This window comes from Schistocerca cancellata, chromosome 4 (genome assembly GCF_023864275.1).
Source record: "Schistocerca cancellata isolate TAMUIC-IGC-003103 chromosome 4, iqSchCanc2.1, whole genome shotgun sequence".
In the NCBI taxonomy this organism is placed as follows: domain Eukaryota; kingdom Metazoa; phylum Arthropoda; class Insecta; order Orthoptera; family Acrididae; genus Schistocerca; species Schistocerca cancellata.
The window spans coordinates 383,160,152-383,180,472 of NC_064629.1; positions in this window are offsets into that span (position 1 = coordinate 383,160,152).

Sequence of the window (20,321 nt, forward strand, 5' to 3'; positions counted from 1 at the left end):
GTAAGTCTAGGTACCGATGACCTCAGAGTTTGTTCCCTTAGGAATTCACACACATTTGATTAATTGCAGGGGGCTCAGACTGCCTTGCGAAGTACTTTTGTATAAGTCTTGCAAAAACTGACTTGAGCAGCTAGTTAGACAGCCCACACGCAATGGTAATATTTTACATCTTGTAGCTACAAATATTCCTGGCCGTATCAGTCAGTGTAGAGGCAGTGATTAGTGACAATGATGTCACCAGACCACATATGTTTACTAATGTTAATAAATCAATAAAGAAGGTTAGAAAAGCATTTCTACTTGAAAGAGCAGATAAGTAGTTGTTAGCATCCTGCTTAGACAGTAAATTGACATCATTTAGTTCCACTATGATGGACGTAGAGAAATTACGGGAAAAGTTTAAACGGACTGTAAGTCATGCTCTGGCGAAATATGAGCTGAGTGAGTGGATTAAGGACGGAGAAGACCCAGTGGTTTATCAACGAAATTCGAAAAATGCTGAGGAAGCGAGTTCAAAAGAGAACGCGCAAATAATGACAGGCAAAAGTAGAAATTCGTTCGGCTGTAAAAAATCGATGCGCGAAGCATACAACTATCGTCATCATACCTTAGCAAAAGATCTTTCCGGGAACCAGAGAAAATTCTGGTCGTACGTAAAATTGCTAATCGGTCCATTCCATCGTTGATGAGTCTGGTGTGGCAGTAGAAGATAGCAAAATAAAAGCCGAAGTTTTAAATTTCGCATTTAAAAAATTGTTCACGCAGAAGAATCGTACGACATACCGTCGTCTGACTATCGTACAGACTCCCGTATGGAGGACATAATGACAAGCATCGCTGGCGTAGAGAAACAATTGAAAGAGTTGAAAACAAATAAGTCGTCAGATCCGGAAGGAATCCCAGTCCGATTTTACAAAGAATACTCTACAGCAGTGGTTCCCAACAGGTGGTCCGCGGATCCCCTGGGGTCCGCGAGCTATGCCAGTGGGGTCCGCAAGATGCTATTGGAATAAAAAATATATCAAATATATTTCATATGATAACATATTTTTTGTTTTGGCCGCTTCCTGCATGAGCAGAGCTTTAGCGAACGCTAACTTCCGCGTCTAGCGTCTTCCTGGAGTCAATTGACACTAGCACACTCTAGCGCAAAACTAGAATTAGACAGAGGCAAATAGTTCTGCTGTATGCCGTTAGACTGCGCGCGCTGCCGCTTTGCAGCTGACAACTGACAGTCATCTCATTATGAACTGAAAATTAAAACTAACTGTATACTGATGGAGTACTCTGTTGTGACTGTATTTTTTCAAATAAACAATACCTTGTATGAAATTAGCGTTTTCTTATTTTTCACACATGTTTACTCAATGCAATGTCAAGTGTAGTACACTTGAAAGACCAATACACTCAGTTTTCATTTTCTACTGTCATTTTCAGTTCATACTCAATTTTTATTTTTTTATGGAGTTTGTTATATTAAACACCCAGACTTGAAGACAAAGATTCTGAGCAATAATCAAACATTTAACAATAACAATGATGGCTAAATTGTAAAACTTTAAAGCTCAATATTTTTTCAATAACGAATATGTCAATGTTTTTTTGTAAGAACCAAAAATAGAAAACGTATAAAAAGACTCTTAATTTGGCTTTTTTAGGTATTTGATACTGTGATATGACAAGGTGCCAATCATGCTAGACGAGGGGGTCCTCGAGAAAGTTTTGTTGGGTACGCCTGCACTGCAGAATTGGCCCTTTACTTAGCTTGCATTTATCGAGGATCTCTCGTCCAACGCGAAGTCCCAAGTGACTGGAAAAAAGCGCAAATGATTGTTTTATATAACAAGGGTAAAATAAAACACCAGAAAAAATACAGACCAGTATCCTTAACATCGCTTTGTTGTAGAATTATTTAACAAAAAAAAAAAAATGGCTCTGAGCACTATGGGACTTAACATCTGTGGTCAACAGTCCCCTAGAACTTAGAACTTCTTAAACCTAACTAACCTAAGGACATCACACACATCCATGCCCGAGGCAGGATTCGAACCTGCGACCGTAGCGGTCACGCGGTTCCAAACTGAAGCGCCTAGAACCGCACGGCCACACCGGCCGGCTAGAATTCTTTAACATATTCTTAGTTCCAATACAATAAATTTCTTTAGATGGAAAACCTTCTGCCCACGAATCAGCACGGATTTAGAAAGCATTGCTTGTGCAAAACTCAGCTTGCCCTTTCCTCACATGACATCTTGGGAACCATGGATGAAGAGATACAGGCAGATTCCATTTCAGAAAAACATTTTACACAATGCCTCACTGCAGACTGTTAACAAAGGTACGATCCTACGGAATAGGTTCCCAGATTATATGAGTGTCTCTAAGATTTCTTAAGTAGCAGAACCTAGACGTTGTCCTCGACGGCGAGTGTTCCTCAGAAACAACGGTATCGCCAACAGTACCCCAGGGAAGTGTGATAGAACCGCTGTTATTTCTATGTACATAAATTATCTGCCGGACAGGGTGAGCAGCAGTTTGCGACTGTTTGCTGGTGATGCTGTGGTGTACGGGAAGGTGTCGTCGTTGTGTGATTGAAGGAGGATACAAGATGACTTAGACACAATTTCTAGTTTGTGTTGTGAATGGCAGCTAGATATAAATGTAGAAAAGCATAAGTTAATGCAGATCGGTAGGAAAAACAACCCCGTAATGTTCGAATACAGCATTAGTAGTTTTCTGCTTGAAACAGTCACGTCGATTAAATATCTAGGATATGAAATGAAGGCGAATGGTCGACTTTAATTTTTGGGAGAATTTAGGAAAGTGTGGTTCATATGTAAGGATGACGACGTATAGGACACTAGTGCGACCCATTCTTGAACTGCGCTATTGTTTGGGATCCACTCCAAATCGGATTAAAGGAAGACATCGAAGCATTTCAAAGGTGTGCCGCTATGTTTGTTATCGGTAGGTTCGAACAACACGCAAGTATCATGGAGATACTTCTGAAATTCAAATGGGAATCCCTGGAGGGAAGGCGACGATCTTTTCGAGGAACACTATCGATATAATTTGAAGACCCGGTATTTGAAGCTGACTGCAGAACGATTCTACTTCCGCCATTTCAAGTAAGTATCATGAAGATAAGATAAGAGAAATTAGGGCTCTCATGGAAGCATTTAGACGGTCGTTTGTCCCTCGCTCTATTTGTTAGTGGAACAGGAAAGGAAGTGACTAGTAGTGGTACAGGGTGCCCTCCGCCACGCACCGTTTGGTGGCTTGTGATGTAGATGCAGATTAGCCTTGGCATACCTACGCACTCACTGGCAAAGTCCCTCTCGAATACCGCGTTCGAAAAATATAAGCATGTCAACACTGGTCAACAGTTCGATACGGAACACATTTTTTTTAGCATTGCGTCCCATGACAACTAGGGCACGATGTAATAGAAATAGAAAGCAGGATCCAGCGCTTATGTGTCCATTCATATACTCCATAATTTCTCAAAACTATCCATATGCAGGCATACCTCTGTGTCCATATACAAGGGGAAGAAAAAAAAAAACGCCACACTTGGAGGACGACAGGCGATTCTTCATTTAGAGTAAGTTTATCTAGCAAAATAAGATCGGGTGTCTTTTGAAAAATGTATGAAAATGAGGATCTGGCAACACTGTCATTTCGTGCAGCGCATCGGAATGTACAGAGAAACGTGTATCACCCCGCACTACTGTACCAAACGTCGTAGCCCACTTAATAGACTGCTGGGACATCAAACCCACATCCACATGGAGTTATGGTTCGAGTTCCTATAAGGTTCCTTTTTTTAAATTTTTTTAGTCATCCGTTCCCTAGTCCTCGCCGTTTATTAGCAGGACATCGTTTTGTCATATGACAATAGCGTATCCCATGACAGTGGGATTCATTAAACTGCATGCACGTGTCTACTAACGGAGCAGTGCACAACCATAACTGGTCCTGTCCAGTTCATGTAGGGCTGCTTTCCGATGGAGTACACATGTGACGAATACGTCGATATGCTTTCGGTGCTGGGTGCACCCGATAACCAAGCTTCTGCTGCTGCTGCTCGTGCGTATGCTTCGTGGTAAACTCAGAGGCGCTGTCCCGATAAGAATGTTTTTCTTTTCCTGGGGCAACGCCTTCGGGAAACCGGTAATCTTCGTCCACATGCAATGGTTAGAGGTCGTCCAAAGACTGGACGTACTCCACAAACAGAGGACGCAATTCTTAAAACCGTTCACCAGTTGCCTCGGCGAAATACTCATGATATTGCAAGGCAGTTCCAAACATCTCAAAGACTAGATGTTGACGTGTTGCGCGATTAAGAACTGATACAAATCATTACACGTTAACTCAACACCAGAGACCAAAGACCACATTCGACGAGTACAGTTTTGTGAAAGGCCTTAGAACCAAGTGGAAGATAACGAACATTTTATAAATAATAGGATATGGACTGACGAATCTAGCATCTCTCGTGAAGGTATTTTCAACCTTCGCAACAGGCATTATTGACATGTCTCCCGTGGACATGGCTTTCAAGGACGCCTTGACATAAATCTGTGGGCTGAAATCGTGGAAGGGGTGCTTTTGGGCCCTTACCTATTGCCACACAAGTTGAATACGCTCCTGTATAGTACGTTTCTTTGCAGTACTTTGCCTGACGTATCAGAAAACATTCCACTTGGCGTTCGGCGACAGCTATGACTTTAAAATGATGATGCTCCGCCTCACTTTGAAATGAAAGTGAGTAACTATTTCAGTTAAGAGTTTCCAGGGAAATGGATTGATAGTGGAGGTTCAACGTTCTGGGGACACCTAAGGGAACAAGTTTAAGTACTCCATCCATGGATGTACACGGCCGGCCGGTGTGGCCGAGCGGTTCTAGGCGCTTCAGTCCGGAACCGCGCTGCTGCTATGGTCGCAGGTTCGAATCCTGCCTCGGGCATGGATGTGTGTGATGTCCTTAGGTTAGTTAGGTTTAAGTAGTTTTAAGTTCTAGGGGACTGATGACCTCAGATGTTAAGTCCCATAGTGCTCAGACCCCATTTCATGGATGTACACGACCTAATAGCTCGCGTGTATGCCGCTGCGGCAATGATGGATGCAGGAGTATTACTTAGTGTCCAGAAAAGAATGATCCAGTGAGTAGCGAAGGGTTTGCAAATGCAAGGTGGTCGCTTTGAACATCTCGAAAGTGAACGTTGCTCGTAAGTGTACGTACCAGCCCTGTGAAGATAAACCTGGACGTCAAACGTACAGAATGGAATTATTGTGCGTAACATAATGTGCAATCTAGTGTAGCCTATTGTGTTTTTTTCTACCTCGTTGGATGCAGACGATTTTATTTTATTCATTGTTATTTTCTGTTGTCTTTATTTGTGATGAAATGAAGTGGTCATTTACGTGCGTAAGAAGTTTCTGTTATGTCTTAATGTTAAATATAGGCAACAGTAACAGAACGTTTACAAGATACTGCTTTGCTGATGTGTAAATTGGATACAATTTGATACTTTAATTGAAAAATAGTTTAACGTGTACGCGACACGAATAATCAAGAGTCTGCATACCCATTCCTCAGGGCATTGCCTCGTCTCACTGAGCCAACTGGACCGTACGGCGCAGTGTAGACTTCATGCTACCTGTTCTTGGCCACGTTGCGCGCAGTTACCGCGTTGTCACAGCCTTGTTTTTTAAATCACGTTTCTATTAAACCTACTGGTGGGACTAGGTTTTGCTAAACACACTTTTATCTTGAATTGGGATGAGGAATCGCATGCCGACTTCCAAGAGCAGCATTTTTTCTTCATCCTGTATAGTCTAGCATATTCCCCTAAATTAGGGATGTTGAACTTCTGCCAAATATTCACTGCATGCCTATACTCTGCATCGAGTATGGCAGGTACTTATAAAGACAGTGCCGCTTCTTCACTAAAGCTGAAACTTTGCATCAACGGGACATGCAGCTCTAGCGATGTACATGTCCTCCTGACACAATTTCTCAGCAAGTTTCTGAAGAGGCACATTCATAAAACATAGCGGATTCAGGAAACGGTGCATTATTGTTGGCATGATTCACTTGGAAAATGGGACATAGTTTTCGACACTCTCAGGTAGAACACTGATCTTATCATTCTTCAAGCCAAACTGACCAAAGTGCTCAACAAGAAAATGAGCATCATATCCATTCAAATCATGGAAGAAGAAAGGTTTGTTTGAACAATGATCAGCCAGAACATTACGACCACCTACCCAATAGCCTGTATGTCCATGTTTGGCATGGATAACAGCGGTGATGTGTCGTGGCATGGAAGTAGTGAGGCCTTGGTAGGTGGCTGGAGGGAGTTGGCACTACATCCGCACACACAGGTCACGTAATTCCCCTAAATGCAGGCTGAGTTGGCATCCCTTCGCTCCCAGCTTCAGGCAGTGTTGGCTTCGGTCACACAGCTTGAGGCTGTTGCCAATGGGCATCACTGTGGGGGTCCGGATGGGGGTTTGTCGGGGACGGCCAGCTCGTCCCACGCATCCCCCGATCGGACTACGACTGTGGTTGCCCGAGATACTGCCCGCATTGAGGCTGCTCCCTCACCTGTGGTAGAGTGGGAGGTCGTCTCAAGGTGTGGCAGGGGGCGAAAGGCATTCCGGAGGGCTGAACGGAAGGCCTCTCCAGTTTGTCTGACGAACCGGTTTCAGGCTCTGTCTCAGGCTGATACTGATCTTCAGCCTGACATGGCTGCTTGTCCTGTTCCAGAGGTTGCCCCTCAGTCTGCAAGATCCGGGCAGTCGCAGAGGGTGGGCTTACTGGTAGTTGGGAGCTCCAACGTCAGGCGCGTAATGGGGCCCCTTAGGGATATGGCAGCAAGGGAGGGGAAGAAAACCAAAGTGCACTCCGTGTGCATACCGGGGGGAGTCATTCCAGATGTGGAAAGGGTCCTTCCGGATGCCATGAAGGGTACAGGGTGCACCCATCTGCAGGTGGTCGCTCATGTCGGCACCAATGATGTGTGTCGCTATGGATCGGAGGAAATCCTCTCTGGCTTCCGGCGGCTATCTGATTTGGTGAAGACTGCCAGTCTCGCTAGCGGGATGAAAGCAGAGCTCACCATCTGCAGCATCGTCGACAGGACTGACTGCGGACCTTTGGTACAGAGCCGAGTGGAGGGTCTGAATCAGAGGTTGAGACGGTTCTGCGACCATGTGGGCTGCAGATTCCTCGACTTGCGCCATAGGGTGGTGGGGTTTCGGGTTCCGCTGGATAGGTCAGGAGTCCACTACACGCAACAAGTGGCTACACGGGTAGCAGGGGTTGTGTGGCGTGGGCTGGGCGGTTTTTTAGGTTAGATGGCCTCGGGCAAGTGCAGAAAGGGCAACAGCCTCAACGGGTGCGGGGCAAAGTCAGGACATGCGGGGACCAAGCAGCAATCGGTATTGTAATTGTAAACTGTCGAAGCTGCGTTGGTAAAGTACCGGAACTTCAAGCGCTGATAGAAAGCACTGAAGCTGAAATCGTTATAGGTACAGAAAGCTGGCTGAAGCCAGAGATAAATTCTGCCGAAATTTTTACAAAGGCACAGACGGTGTTTAGAAAGGATAGATTGCATGCAACCGGTGGTGGAGTGTTCGTCGCTGTTAGTAGTAGTTTATCCTGTAGTGAAGTAGAAGTGGATAGTTCCTGTGAATTATTATGGGTGGAGGTTACACTCAACAACCGAGCTAGGTTAATAATTGGCTCCTTTTACCGACCCTCCGACTCAGCAGCATTAGTGGCAGAACAACTGAGAGAAAATTTGGAATACATTTCACATAAATTTTCTCAGCATGTTATGGTCTTAGGTGGAGATTTCAATTTACCAGATACAGACTGGGACACTCAGATGTTTAGGACGGGTGGTAGGGACAGAGCATTGAGTGACATTATACTGAGTGCACTATCCGAAAATTACCTCGAGCAATTAAACAGAGAACCGACTCGTGGAGATAACATCTTGGACCTACTGATAACAAATAGACCCGAACTTTTCGACTCTGTAAGTGCAGATCAGGGAATCAGTGATCATAAGGCCGTTGCAGCATTCCTGAATGTGGAAGTTAATAGGAATATAAAAAAAGGGAGGAAGGTTTATCTGTTTAGCAAGAGTAATAGAAGGCAGATTTCAGACTACCTAACAGATCAAAACGAAAATTTCTGTTCCGACACTGACAATGTTGAGTGTTTATGGAAAAAGTTCAAGGCAATCGTAAAATGCGTTTTAGACAGGTACGTGCCGAGCAAAACTGTGAGGGACGGGAAAAACCCACCGTGGTACAACAACAAAGTTAGGAAACTACTGCGAAAGCAAAGAGAGCTTCACTCCAAGTTTAAACGCAGCCAAAACCTCTCAGACAAACAGAAGCTAAACGACGTCAAAGTTAGCGTAAGGAGGGCTATGCGTGAAGCGTTCAGTGAATTCGAAAGTAAAATACTAGGTACCGACTTGACAGAAAATCCTAGGAAGTTCTGGTCTTACGTTAAATCAATAAGTGGCTCGAAACATCATGTCCAGACACTCCGGGATGATGATGGCATTGAAACAGAGGATGACAAGCGTAAAGCTGAAATACTAAACACCTTTTTCCAAAGCTGTTTCACAGAGGAAGACCGCACTGCAGTTCCTTCTCTAAATCCTCGCACCAACGAAAAAATGGCTGACATTGAAATAAGTGTCCAAGGAATAGAAAAGCAACTGGAATCACTCAACAGAGGAAAGTCCACTGGACCTGACGGGATACCAATTCGATTCTACACAGAGTACGCGAAAGAACTTGCCCCCCTTCTAACAGCCGTGTACCGCAAGTCTCTAGAGGAACAGAAGGTTCCAAATGATTGGAAAAGAGCACAGGTAGTCCCAGTCTTCAAGAAGGGTCGTCGAGCAGATGCGCAAAACTATAGACCTATCTCTCTGACGTCGATCTGTTGTAGAATTTTAGAACATGTCTTTTGCTCGAGTATCATGTCGTTTTTGGAAACTCAGAATCTACTATGTAGGAATCAACATGGATTCCGGAAACAGCGATCGTGTGAAACCCAACTCGCTTTATTTGTTCATGAGACCCAGAAAATATTAGATACAGGCTCCCAGGTAGATGCCATTTTCCTTGACTTCCGGAAGGCGTTCGATACAGTTCCGCACTGTCGCCTGATAAACAAAGTAAGAGCCTACGGAATATCAGACCAGCTGTGTGGCTGGATTGAAGAGTTTTTAGCAAACAGAACACAGCATGTTGTTCTCAATGGAGAGACATCTACAGACGTTAAAATAACCTCTGGCGTGCCACAGGGGAGTGTTATGGGACCATTGATTTTCACAATATATATAAATGACCTAGTAGATAGTGTCGGAAGTTCCATGCGGCTTTTCGCGGATGATGCTGTAGTATACAGAGAAGTTGCAGCATTAGAAAATTGTAGCGAAATGCAGGAAGATCTGCAGCGGATAGGCACTTGGTGCAGGGAGTGGCAACTGACCCTTAACGTAGACAAATGTAATGTATTGCGAATACATAGAAAGAAGGATCCTTTATTGTATGATTATATGATAGCGGAACAAACACTGGTAGCAGTTACTTCTGTAAAATATCTGGGAATATGCGTGCGGAACGATTTGAAGTGGAATGATCATATAAAATTAATTGTTGGTAAGGCGGGTACCAGGTTGAGATTCATTGGGAGAGTCCTTAGAAAATGTAGTCTATCAACAAAGGAGGTGGCTTACAAAACACTCGTTCGACCTATACTTGAGTATTGCTCATCAGTGTGGGATCCGTACCAGATCGGGTTGACGGAGGAGATAGAGAAGATCCAAAGAAGAGCGGCGCGTTTCGTCACAGGGTTATTTGGTAACCGTGATAGCGTTACGGAGATGTTTAACAAACTCAAGTGGCAGACCCTGCAAGAGAGGCGCTCTGCATCGCGGTGTAGCTTGCTCGCCAGGTTTCGAGAGGGCGCGTTTCTGGATGAGGTATCGAATATATTGCTTCCCCCTACTTATACCTCCCGAGGAGATCACGAATGTAAAATTAGAGAGATTAGAGCGCGCACAGAGGCTTCCAGACAGTCGTTCTTCCCGCGAACCATAAGCGACTGGAACAGGAAAGGGAGATAATGACAGTGGCACGTAAAGTGCCCTCCGCCACACACCGTTGGGTGGCTTGCGGAGTTTAAATGTAGATGTAGATGTAGATGTAGATGTAGTAGGCTGGGCCATGAGAGAGGGGGGAGGGGCAGGGGTGATGATCTCTGACGCCACATTCAATCACATCTCAGATATATTCGGTCGGGTTCAAACTGGCGAGCTGGGGGCCAGTGCGTCAATTGGAACTCGCTATTGTGTTCCTCAAGCCACTGTATCACACTCCTGGCCTTGTAATATGACGCATTGTCTTGTTGAAAAATGCCACTGCCTTCGGGAATCATGATAACCATGAAGGGGCGTATGTTGTCTGCAACCAGTGTATGGCACTCCTTGGTCATTATGGTGCCTTGCACAAACTCCACTGGCCCCATGGGTGCGCACGTGAATGTTCCAAAGAGCATAATGGAGCAGCTGGCAGCTTGCCTCCACCTTGTAGTAGAGGTGTCAAAGAACTGTTCCTCTGGAAGACAACGGATTCACACACTCCCATTGGCAGGATGAAGAAGGTATGGGGATTCATCAGACGATGCAATGCTCTGCCATTGCACCAACGTCCCGCGCCGATGGTCGTGTGCCCATTTCAGTCGTAGTTACCGATGTCGTGGTGTTAACATTGGCACATGCATAGTTCATCGGCTGCGGAGGCCCATTGTTAGGAGTTTTCCCTGCACTGTTTCTTCAAACAACCTTGTACTCTCCCCAGCATTAAAGTCTGATGTTAGTTTCACCACAGGTCGCTACCTGTCTTATTTACCAGTTTGCCCAGCTTACGACATCCAACATCTTCTATAAGGATGGCCGCCCAACCCAACGGCGTCTGGACATGGATTCACTTGGTTTCGTCACATGTTCAAGACACCACAGCACTCCTCGAACACCCGACAGGTCGTGCAGTTTCAGAAATGCTTGTGCCAAGCCTCTGGGCCATGACAATCTGCCCTCAGTCTAATTCAGGTATCTCACCTACATTCCTCATTCTACACACAGACAGTACACTCCTCACTGATACTACATGCACCGTGCGTGTGTCTTACTAGCAGTCATTCCTCACTAGGTGACGCTACTATTCCCTGGACAGATTTATATCGACAGTAGGTCGTTGGTCACAATGTTCTGGCTGATATGTGTATTACAAGTTGCGTGCGCTGTGAGCTACACTGCAAAACTTCCCCTTTCGATAAGAGTGTCTCTACTTGGAGTTTAGTCTTTTCTATCTAACTGAAGCCCACAAATATCATAATCTACTGCCTCGTTATATAAGGCATCGTTCCCCTGCAATTCAGTTATGGTGTAAATTGGCTGTTTAGGTTTTTATGTCAGTAACGTCACCTAGCGCTCTGTATGAAAATCACTGGCTGTGCTGTGTGCAGTCTATAGTTGGTTGCATTGTTGTTCGCCATTGTAATCTTGGGCAGTTCGATGTTAACAGCGCGTAGCGTTGCGCAGTTGGAGGTGAGCCGCCAGCAGTGGTGGATGTGGGGAGAGAGATGGTGGAATTTTGATAGCGGACGATCTGGACGTGTGTCCATCAGAAAGAGTAAATTTGTAACATTGGATATCATGGACTGATGTATATATATATATATATATATATATATATATATATATATATATATATATATATATATATATATATAATGACTTTTGAACACTATTAAGGTAAATACATTGCTTGTTCTCTATCAAAATCTTTCATTTGCTAACTATGCCTATCAGTAGTTAGTGCCTTCAGTAGTTTGAATCTTTTATTTATCTGGCAGTAGTGGCGCTCGCTGCATTGCAGTAATTCGAGTAACGAAGATTTTTGTGAGGTAAGTTATTTGTGAAACGTATAGGTTAATGTTAGTCAGGGCCATTCATTTGTAAGGATTATTGAAAGTCAGATTGCGTTGCGCTAAATATATTGTATGTCAGGTTAAGCGCAGTCTCGTGTATAATTGTTCAAAGGGGACGTTTCATATGTCGACCCATAGCCGAGGATATCTTACTGGAATCTTCTGATTTTTCTTGTAGTTTGTGTAATTAGTGTAGCTATTGTTTATTGCTAGCGCGTAATTATAGAGAGAATTTCCTTTGTAGTCGTAGTTTTTCATTGTTGCACAGTAAAACAGTTGTGGCATGCATGAAGATTTGCACCAAGTATTTCGCAGCTGCGCTTGCAATTAATGAGATATTATTTTCAATGCTATGTTAATCTGTTTTCTTATTTTGCTCTTCAAATTGTGCCTTTCTGTGTTATCGTGTGGAATATTGTGACAATAATGGCGTGTGAAAAACGTAATACTACGCTCCAAAGTAAACTAAGAAATGACAGTGAAGACGAAAGCAGTGTTTTAGCGCCACCGTGTAATGAATTAACTAATGTTCAAAGTCGCTCCAAAGTAAACTAAGAAATGACAGTGAAGACGAAAGCAGTGTTTTAGCGCCACCGTGTAATGAATTAACTAATGTTCAAAGTAGTAATTTGGTAATTGTGCATAGCGAAATGGAGCAGGCTGCAAATAATGGTGTGGACAGTGAAACAATTAGTGAACAGGGAAGCATTATCGATCGATCGGTCAGCAACAGCTCGCCTCAGGAATCGAAAATGACAGGACACAATCTTGCAAATACTGTAGATTCAGGTTTTGCGTCCTCACCGTTTTCTCAAATAAGTCAAGACACATTTTCTGCTTTTCAATATGCGAATATTGCCGATTCAAATGCACTGCCGAATAGCACTGAGGGACATGTTTCAGACACCAGTGCATTGTTATTACAGTTAATGCAACAAATGGGACAAAGGCTACAAAAGTTAGACACAATGCTTGAACAAAATCAGAAACAAATGGAACAAAATCAGAGACAAACACAGCAAAATCTTCAAAAGTTAGACACAATGTAACAAACTAACTACGACACTTCCACAGAATTATCTTATAACAAGACGCACATTTAGCTCTAAAGGACACGTATTTGAGTGATTAATTTTGTACTTAAAACATTTATTTTTAAAGATTTTTGAATTAACATTTAATTCCATTGCTGTAATCTGTAACACCTGAGGGTATAATTACATTAATCCTCAGGGGGGTACATGCTTACTTTGTGTACCATGTGTTTGGCAAGCGCAAGGAGCCCTAGCTAATATGGTATTTGCTTATACAACTTTACACATCGGTACCATATTCCTCTAACACATAATTACACAGCTATCTGCTCATTTAACTGAGAGAGACAAACCTTTTTTTTACTACATCAGTGACAAATGTTTATGTAATTACACGGTTGGATAACTTCACACTTATGAAATTGTATTTTGTCTGTACTTTGTGAACTGTTCATATTTTTTCGGAACCACTGTGATATTATGAGAGCTTTCAATGATGTATTTGGTATGGGACCATGATTTTTAAAGTACATCTGAGGTAGATGACACTATCGAAATGAGCAGAGAATCTTTTTTTGGTTTGGAAATTATTGGAGGAAGCTACGACGATTTTGAGATTTGACTGAGGTATTATGATATTATTACGATGTCAATGTGTATTATGCTGTTGAAGTATGTTTATGATCAATAAGCTGATGCTATATGAGGAATCTGATTATGCTACGTATTTATTAGGATGAAATATTGAAGTGTCGATGCTAGATTGATGTGTCAACGAATACGTATATGTGTAATAAGGTAAGGAATAATGAGTAGTGGTTAGGGACTCTGACTTGTGAAAAAGGATGTTGGAAACCAAGAACCATACTTTAAGTTATGAAATGTGTGTAAATGTGTGAATAAATCACAATGTCGGCGAAAATTTTTGGACACTGTTATATTTATAGGATTTTGTTTCTACACATCTGTAATGCAAATTTTCGACCTGTGAAAATTTTTATATGAGACTGTCACTGTAGCAGAAACTGCTATCGTAAATGTTTTGGTAAGAAAGTTAAGTGACCTTCATGAAATGCGTTGTGGGCGCCCAACTGTGCCACCTGCCTGGAGAAAAAGCCATTAGGTGGAAAAAAAGAGACCATTAACCTCACTATTGACATTCCTTTGTAGAAAGCATCGCAAATACGACACACTCAAACTTGAAAACATATGATTACACTGTGGAGCTCTTAATTTATGATATTAACTAAAATGCCTAATGAAATGATGAGAAACATTTTACATCTATTGTCTTTCTACGTAGTTGAGAGATTGCTCATTTTGTTTAATATCTAGTTTCTAGCTGCACTGCAACATTGGTTAAAATAAAATTTAATAGATGTACTAATATAGTTATTTTATGCCTACAGATCCAGTAAATAATAATTTTATGATCTACTTCCAAGAAAATGAGGGAACAGAAATAGACATTTCCCTTCACAGGAATTGCATAAATAATTTTTTTAAGATTATGTAACTGGTCTGCTAGAGTAAGTTCTTGTGATGCATCACTCTAGTGTTAAGATGTGACATAGGTATTAGACATGGCCATTTTTACTGTAATATTTTTTCTGCTTGAGCTTTGTCATGTTTAGGTATAAGTTATTGCATTTGCTACTGCTGCTTGCCAGGCATAGTGCTATTAAATTTCACTTTGTATTACTCTGTTAAGCCAGTTTTACTACTGATTTATTTTTCTTATTTGCTGCACATTGCCTTATATTAGTTGTAATGTTGCATTTGCTTTGCTAATTTAGATATACTGCTGCTTGCTTTGCCAATTTGCATTTTTTGTCATTGCTGTTTGTGTTAATTGTTTTGTACTGCTGCATTGCCTCGTTCCTTAGTTTAGCATCTGAGCTCAGTAGATTTAAGTTGGCTTAAGATGGGGTAGGCTATATAAGAGAACGAGTTGTGATGAATTGGAAGAAATACATTGAGAAGCTATAAGAAAATGGTTTGGCCAAAAAAGTATTTTGAAAGAGGATATGAACAAAAAAGTAGGGTTTAGGGACAACAGGATTGGGTAGGATTTTCTTGGAAATAAATAATGAGGTATGATAATGGAAAATAAATAATGAGGTAAGAAATATGTGAACATATAAACACAAAAAGCATGCTTGGATAGGATTTGTTTGGTGGAAACAAATGTTGAAATAAGAGGAAAGATCTATCGAATGAAGTTTTGGGTTGGACTACAGTACCAAATGTTACACTGAAAACAAACCCTGTCCTTTCCTTTTGCATTATTCCGCTATGTGTTTGTGTACCCTTGTGTAATTGTGTTCATCCTGTCTTTATGTGTTTAGCTGATAAGAGTTATGTTGTAGAATTTTTCTAATAATATGTTATTTACTTTGTAAAGATGTTTAGACATTATTTATTCTGTTTTGTTTTAATGCTCACGAGTGAAGTTGATATTTCGAAAGTTATTCTGACCTTTTATGTATGTACTTACGTCATAATTCTTGTAACACTGATGTACATGTTTATTTCAATTCGTTTGTAAAGCCTGTTTTACTACAAATGTTATCTGTATTATTATGTTCTTTAATGATGTATTTTGTACCTTTGTTATTGTATTCTTATGTTATAAAATTGTAATTGCCACCAGTTCATCAAGTTAAGTAACTTGTAAGTTACATTTCACTGCACATGTTCCTGTTGGTCATAGTATACGGACAATATGTGAGAAGTAGGGACTGTTAGTGTTTGTACGTGTGTTGACAATTCAGCAAGGGACTGGTTAACAGCATTGCTGGTTCTAAGGATAATTCCAAAAACTTTGTGAGTGCACAAGTGGTGGTTTATGGACTTGCTATATAGTACAAGACTCTTCGATGGTGATTGTGCACCTGCACAGTCGCAACAGATGGCTGCTGGCCGTCTCTACAAGGACTGAAGTGGGTCTGCACCTTTCATGATCCACAAATACCATTATTTATACAAGGACTGCAGTGGGTCTGCACCTCTGGTGGCCCACCAATACCATACTCTCTACCAAGACTAAGACTATAGTGGGTCTGCTCTGTGATGACCTACCTACCAATATTCTTCAAAACTTCGAATAACTCTGCTGTGGGTTTGCTCTCTTGTGGCCCATTACCTGTCTGCATGTCAAGAGTCAGCACTGTCTTTCTGTTGGAAGGACAACACTACTTCTTCAAGACTGCATGGAAATCCACTACTTCCGAGTGCATTTTCTTTTAATGCTCAGACTTTGTGCATTAAATTGTAATTAACACTGTGATGAATGACCAGGACTGTCTTTATGGACTGTGAGAAAATTTTAGCTTTTGACCAACATTGTATCAATAAATGTGTGCATTTGATATCTTTGTTATTGTAATTATGAAAAATTGTATCAAATCATGATTGGCCACTGCCCAAAACAATTTGTAAAATTTTTTGTGGGGCGCATGGGGGCTATATAAGTAGGCTGTTTAGGTTTTTATGTTAGTAACGTCACCTAACGCTCTGTATGAAAATCACTGGCTGTGGTGTTTGCAGTCTGTGGTTGGTTGCATTGTGGTTCGCCATTGTAGTGTTGGGCAGTTCGATGTTAACAGCGCGTAGCGTTGCGCAGTTGGAGGTGAGCCGCCAGCAGTGGTGGATGTGGGGAGAGAGATGGCGGAATTTTGAGAGCGGACGATCTGGACGTGTGTCCATCAGAAAGAGTAAATTTGTAACATTGGATATCATGGACTGATATATATATGACTTTTGAACACTATTAAGGTAAATACATTGCTTGTTCTCTATCAAAATCTTTCATTTGCTAACTATGCCTATCAGTAGTTAGTGCCTTCAGTAGTTTGAATCTTTTATTTATCTGGCAGTGGTGGCGCTCGCTGCATTGCAGTAATTCGAGTAACGAAGATTTTTGTGAGGTAAGTTATTTGTGAAACGTATAGGTTAATGTTAGTCAGGGCCATTCTTTTGTAAGGATTATTGAAAGTCAGATTGCGTTGCGCTAAAAATATTGTGTGTCAGTTTAGTGTTGATTAGAATAGGTAAAGAGCAAATTGTCTGAGTATGTTCAGTTCTGCTCAGCTGTTTGAAAACGTTATTGTGATAAATAACATCAATTTGTCGCACAAGTTTCTGGAGCTCAGAGAGCAACCAGACATATGAATCAAAATGTCTAAGTATACAGTCACATGGGCATACAGATTGATACAGGACCACATGTGGTATGTGTCGCTCTATGACGGTATTATGAGAAGCAGTGGGTCAAGCTAACAGTGCACCACAATTGCTAACAGGCACTTGAAGTCAACGTATACAATGAAGGGACAGCATTCCTGGTGGTTGGTGTTCTTAAACTTTAAGAATGTGTTTGCCCCAGTGGGACTTTTCACTGTAATAACTGCTGGATGGAGTAATCAATCAGATACTGTTCTAGACCCTCACTCATAGCAAACAAGTTGAAGCATCTGTTACAAAAATAGTGCACACCATGATGTTTTGTCAATTAGGCGGAAGGTAGGCGAAACATATTTAGGGTCCAGACGTAGCGTTTCGTCTCACTGTCACAGAATAACAACAAATTTATATGTTCTGGGCGATAACAGGCTACTTCAGAGAAAAGAGTCCAACACTTTATGCTTTATATTTTTCTTTTTGTTCTGTGCAATGAATTCCTTATTTTCTTTTGGTTTGCTTTTATACACTTCAAGGCCATGAAAATGAACTGAATAATCTAGATTCTGCCTCTCAAATTTTAGAAGATCCTGGAGTTTAACAGGGAATGAGATGCCATTGAAGTGGTAATACGCTGATACCTTAGATGTATGGTATGTTCTCATTCGCCCTGCATTTGTAGCATAACATCTATTGCAAGCCAGAAGCTACCATGAAAAGCAAAATTCATCTCCGGCAGTAGTATTTTGGGCAGTAATACATGTATATTTAGTGGCAATAGCCCTTGAAGCAGGGAAGAAACTGGACCTCTCCCCCCCCTCCCCAATTACAAGATCATAATCATGTGAGTACACATCAAGGTGGAGTACATGGCTATGTGCCTGACAGGAGCCTCTTTCCTGCGTTTTAGGAAAATGGCCCAGTATGACACTCATCGTAAAACTTCTAAACCAATCTGCAACTGAATTGCTCTGTAATATCAAACCATTATCCCCCACTTGCATGCAATAGTCTTTTTCTTCAGCACTGTTATTACCTTCTTTCTGGGCCGGGGTGGGGGGGGGGGGGGACTGTGGATGAGCTCAAAGCATAGAACAGCACTACATATAACGGGGGGATACCGCATGTTGTTAACAATTCTGGGCAGTTCTATTTTCAAAATGTGTTGGCACACTTTAAGGAAAGATCCATGGTCTCGGTATCATGCAATAGTGTTGTCTATGTGATCTTGTGAAGCCCAGTTCCAAAAAGTGCCTGTAACCACAGAGTGGGTCCAAGTGGGCATGCAATTTATCTGGTGCTCATTAACAGCAAGAAATGGGGGGGGGGGGGTCTGCTGTTAGGTTCAGGCTGATGTCGAGATTTAGGCTGATGGCGAGATGGTCCTGGGTGCACCCAGAGCATCGTCGACGGATATGACTGATGCAGACACGATGTTGGGAGCCTCAGGAAACGCATTCTTGAACGATCTGGCTGGGGTGATGGTAGGCACGGCGAACGCATCGTCGATGGTGTTGGCTGTGGTGCTGGTGGAGCAAACCCAGCTCTGAACTGTCCCAGAACTCCAGCAAAGGAAGAAAAACGGAATGGTATTGATAAGTATCATCCGTAACAATTCCGAGAAGGCATATGCAGATGGATATAATAATAATAATTTGTAGTACTTATGTAGAAAAGCATTGATGTCCGAATTGTTGAAATATGTAGCTATTATCCCATCTTCAGTCGGTCTATAGCCTCTTTGGAGTGTTTCCAGATCGTCATGATGCTTCATAGTATTGTTATTGTGTGCACATAGAAACAAAAAATCTCTTAAACAATGCCTGCGTGTATGTAAAAATGATTACTACTTCTATAGAAGAAAAAATGAACTACGACTACTTACGAATCTACTCTTGATAACTGGTGTCATTCCTCATGAGCTCACGCTGGGGAAAGGTGTTGGTTCATTCATGTATATCGCAGCAGCGATATACATTCCCTCATAGCCATGTTGTTACTGACAGCACCTAGTAACAAGAGAACTCTCATAAGTAATGCATGCAAATGTGTAACGAGTTAGGTCATTCTGCATCATCTCGAATGCAGATGGGCTGAGTGTTGCATCAACTTCACATACATATTTAAAAAACTTGTACTTACGATCGCAAAATTCACCAGTTAAAGCTTCTGGTTCATCAATTCCAATCCATCCAGTTAGCCCCATTAGATCTTCTAATGTATTACACTGTGTTAGGTCTGATGGCACACTCCGACCTGCAACGAAAGAAATTCATCAACAGATCTCAGTTATATACTACAAACACATATAAATATGTACATACACAGGAAAAATCATGTTAGATTCATACTTGCATATCACTAAAATCAAGTGGAGGGCATTTAGCACCCTCTGCGGATGCATCAGTGAGGCACTTCATTTCTGCACTAAGACTGGCTGTGCTGCTGTCAACGCTGCTGATGCTGCGACTATCAGACTTCAGGCTGAAGTGGCTTTTCACTGCAAAGCGACACTTATTCAGAGCTGAGAAACTGGTTACACTTGGATTCTGTTATAGACTGGAACCAACAGGAAGAGGTATGGTTAACCCCCGCTATGAGGGCACCAGGAAGTTCGTTCTTGAAAAATTCTGCATGCCTTAGCCATGAGGTGGCATGTCGCCGATGTTTGTAGCTGTTATCTGATGATGCTTCCGCCACTGCCAGAACTGTGCTAAGAATACTACAATGAAGCGCCAAAGAAACGTACAGGCATGCGTATTCAGATACAAAGATATGTAAACAGGTAGAATACGGCGCTGCGGTCGACAAGCCTATATAAGACAATAAGTGTCTGCCGCATTTGATAGATCGGTTTCTTCTGCTACAATGGCAGGTTATCAAGATTTAAGTGAGTTTGAACGTAATGTTATAGTCGGCGCACGAGCGATTGGACACAGCATCTCGGAGGTAGCGATGAAGTGGGGTTTCCCCGTATGACCATTTCGTGAATTACCATGAATATCAGGAACCTGGTAAAACATCAAATTTCCGAAATCGCTGCGACCGGAAAAAGATCCTGCAAGAATGAAACC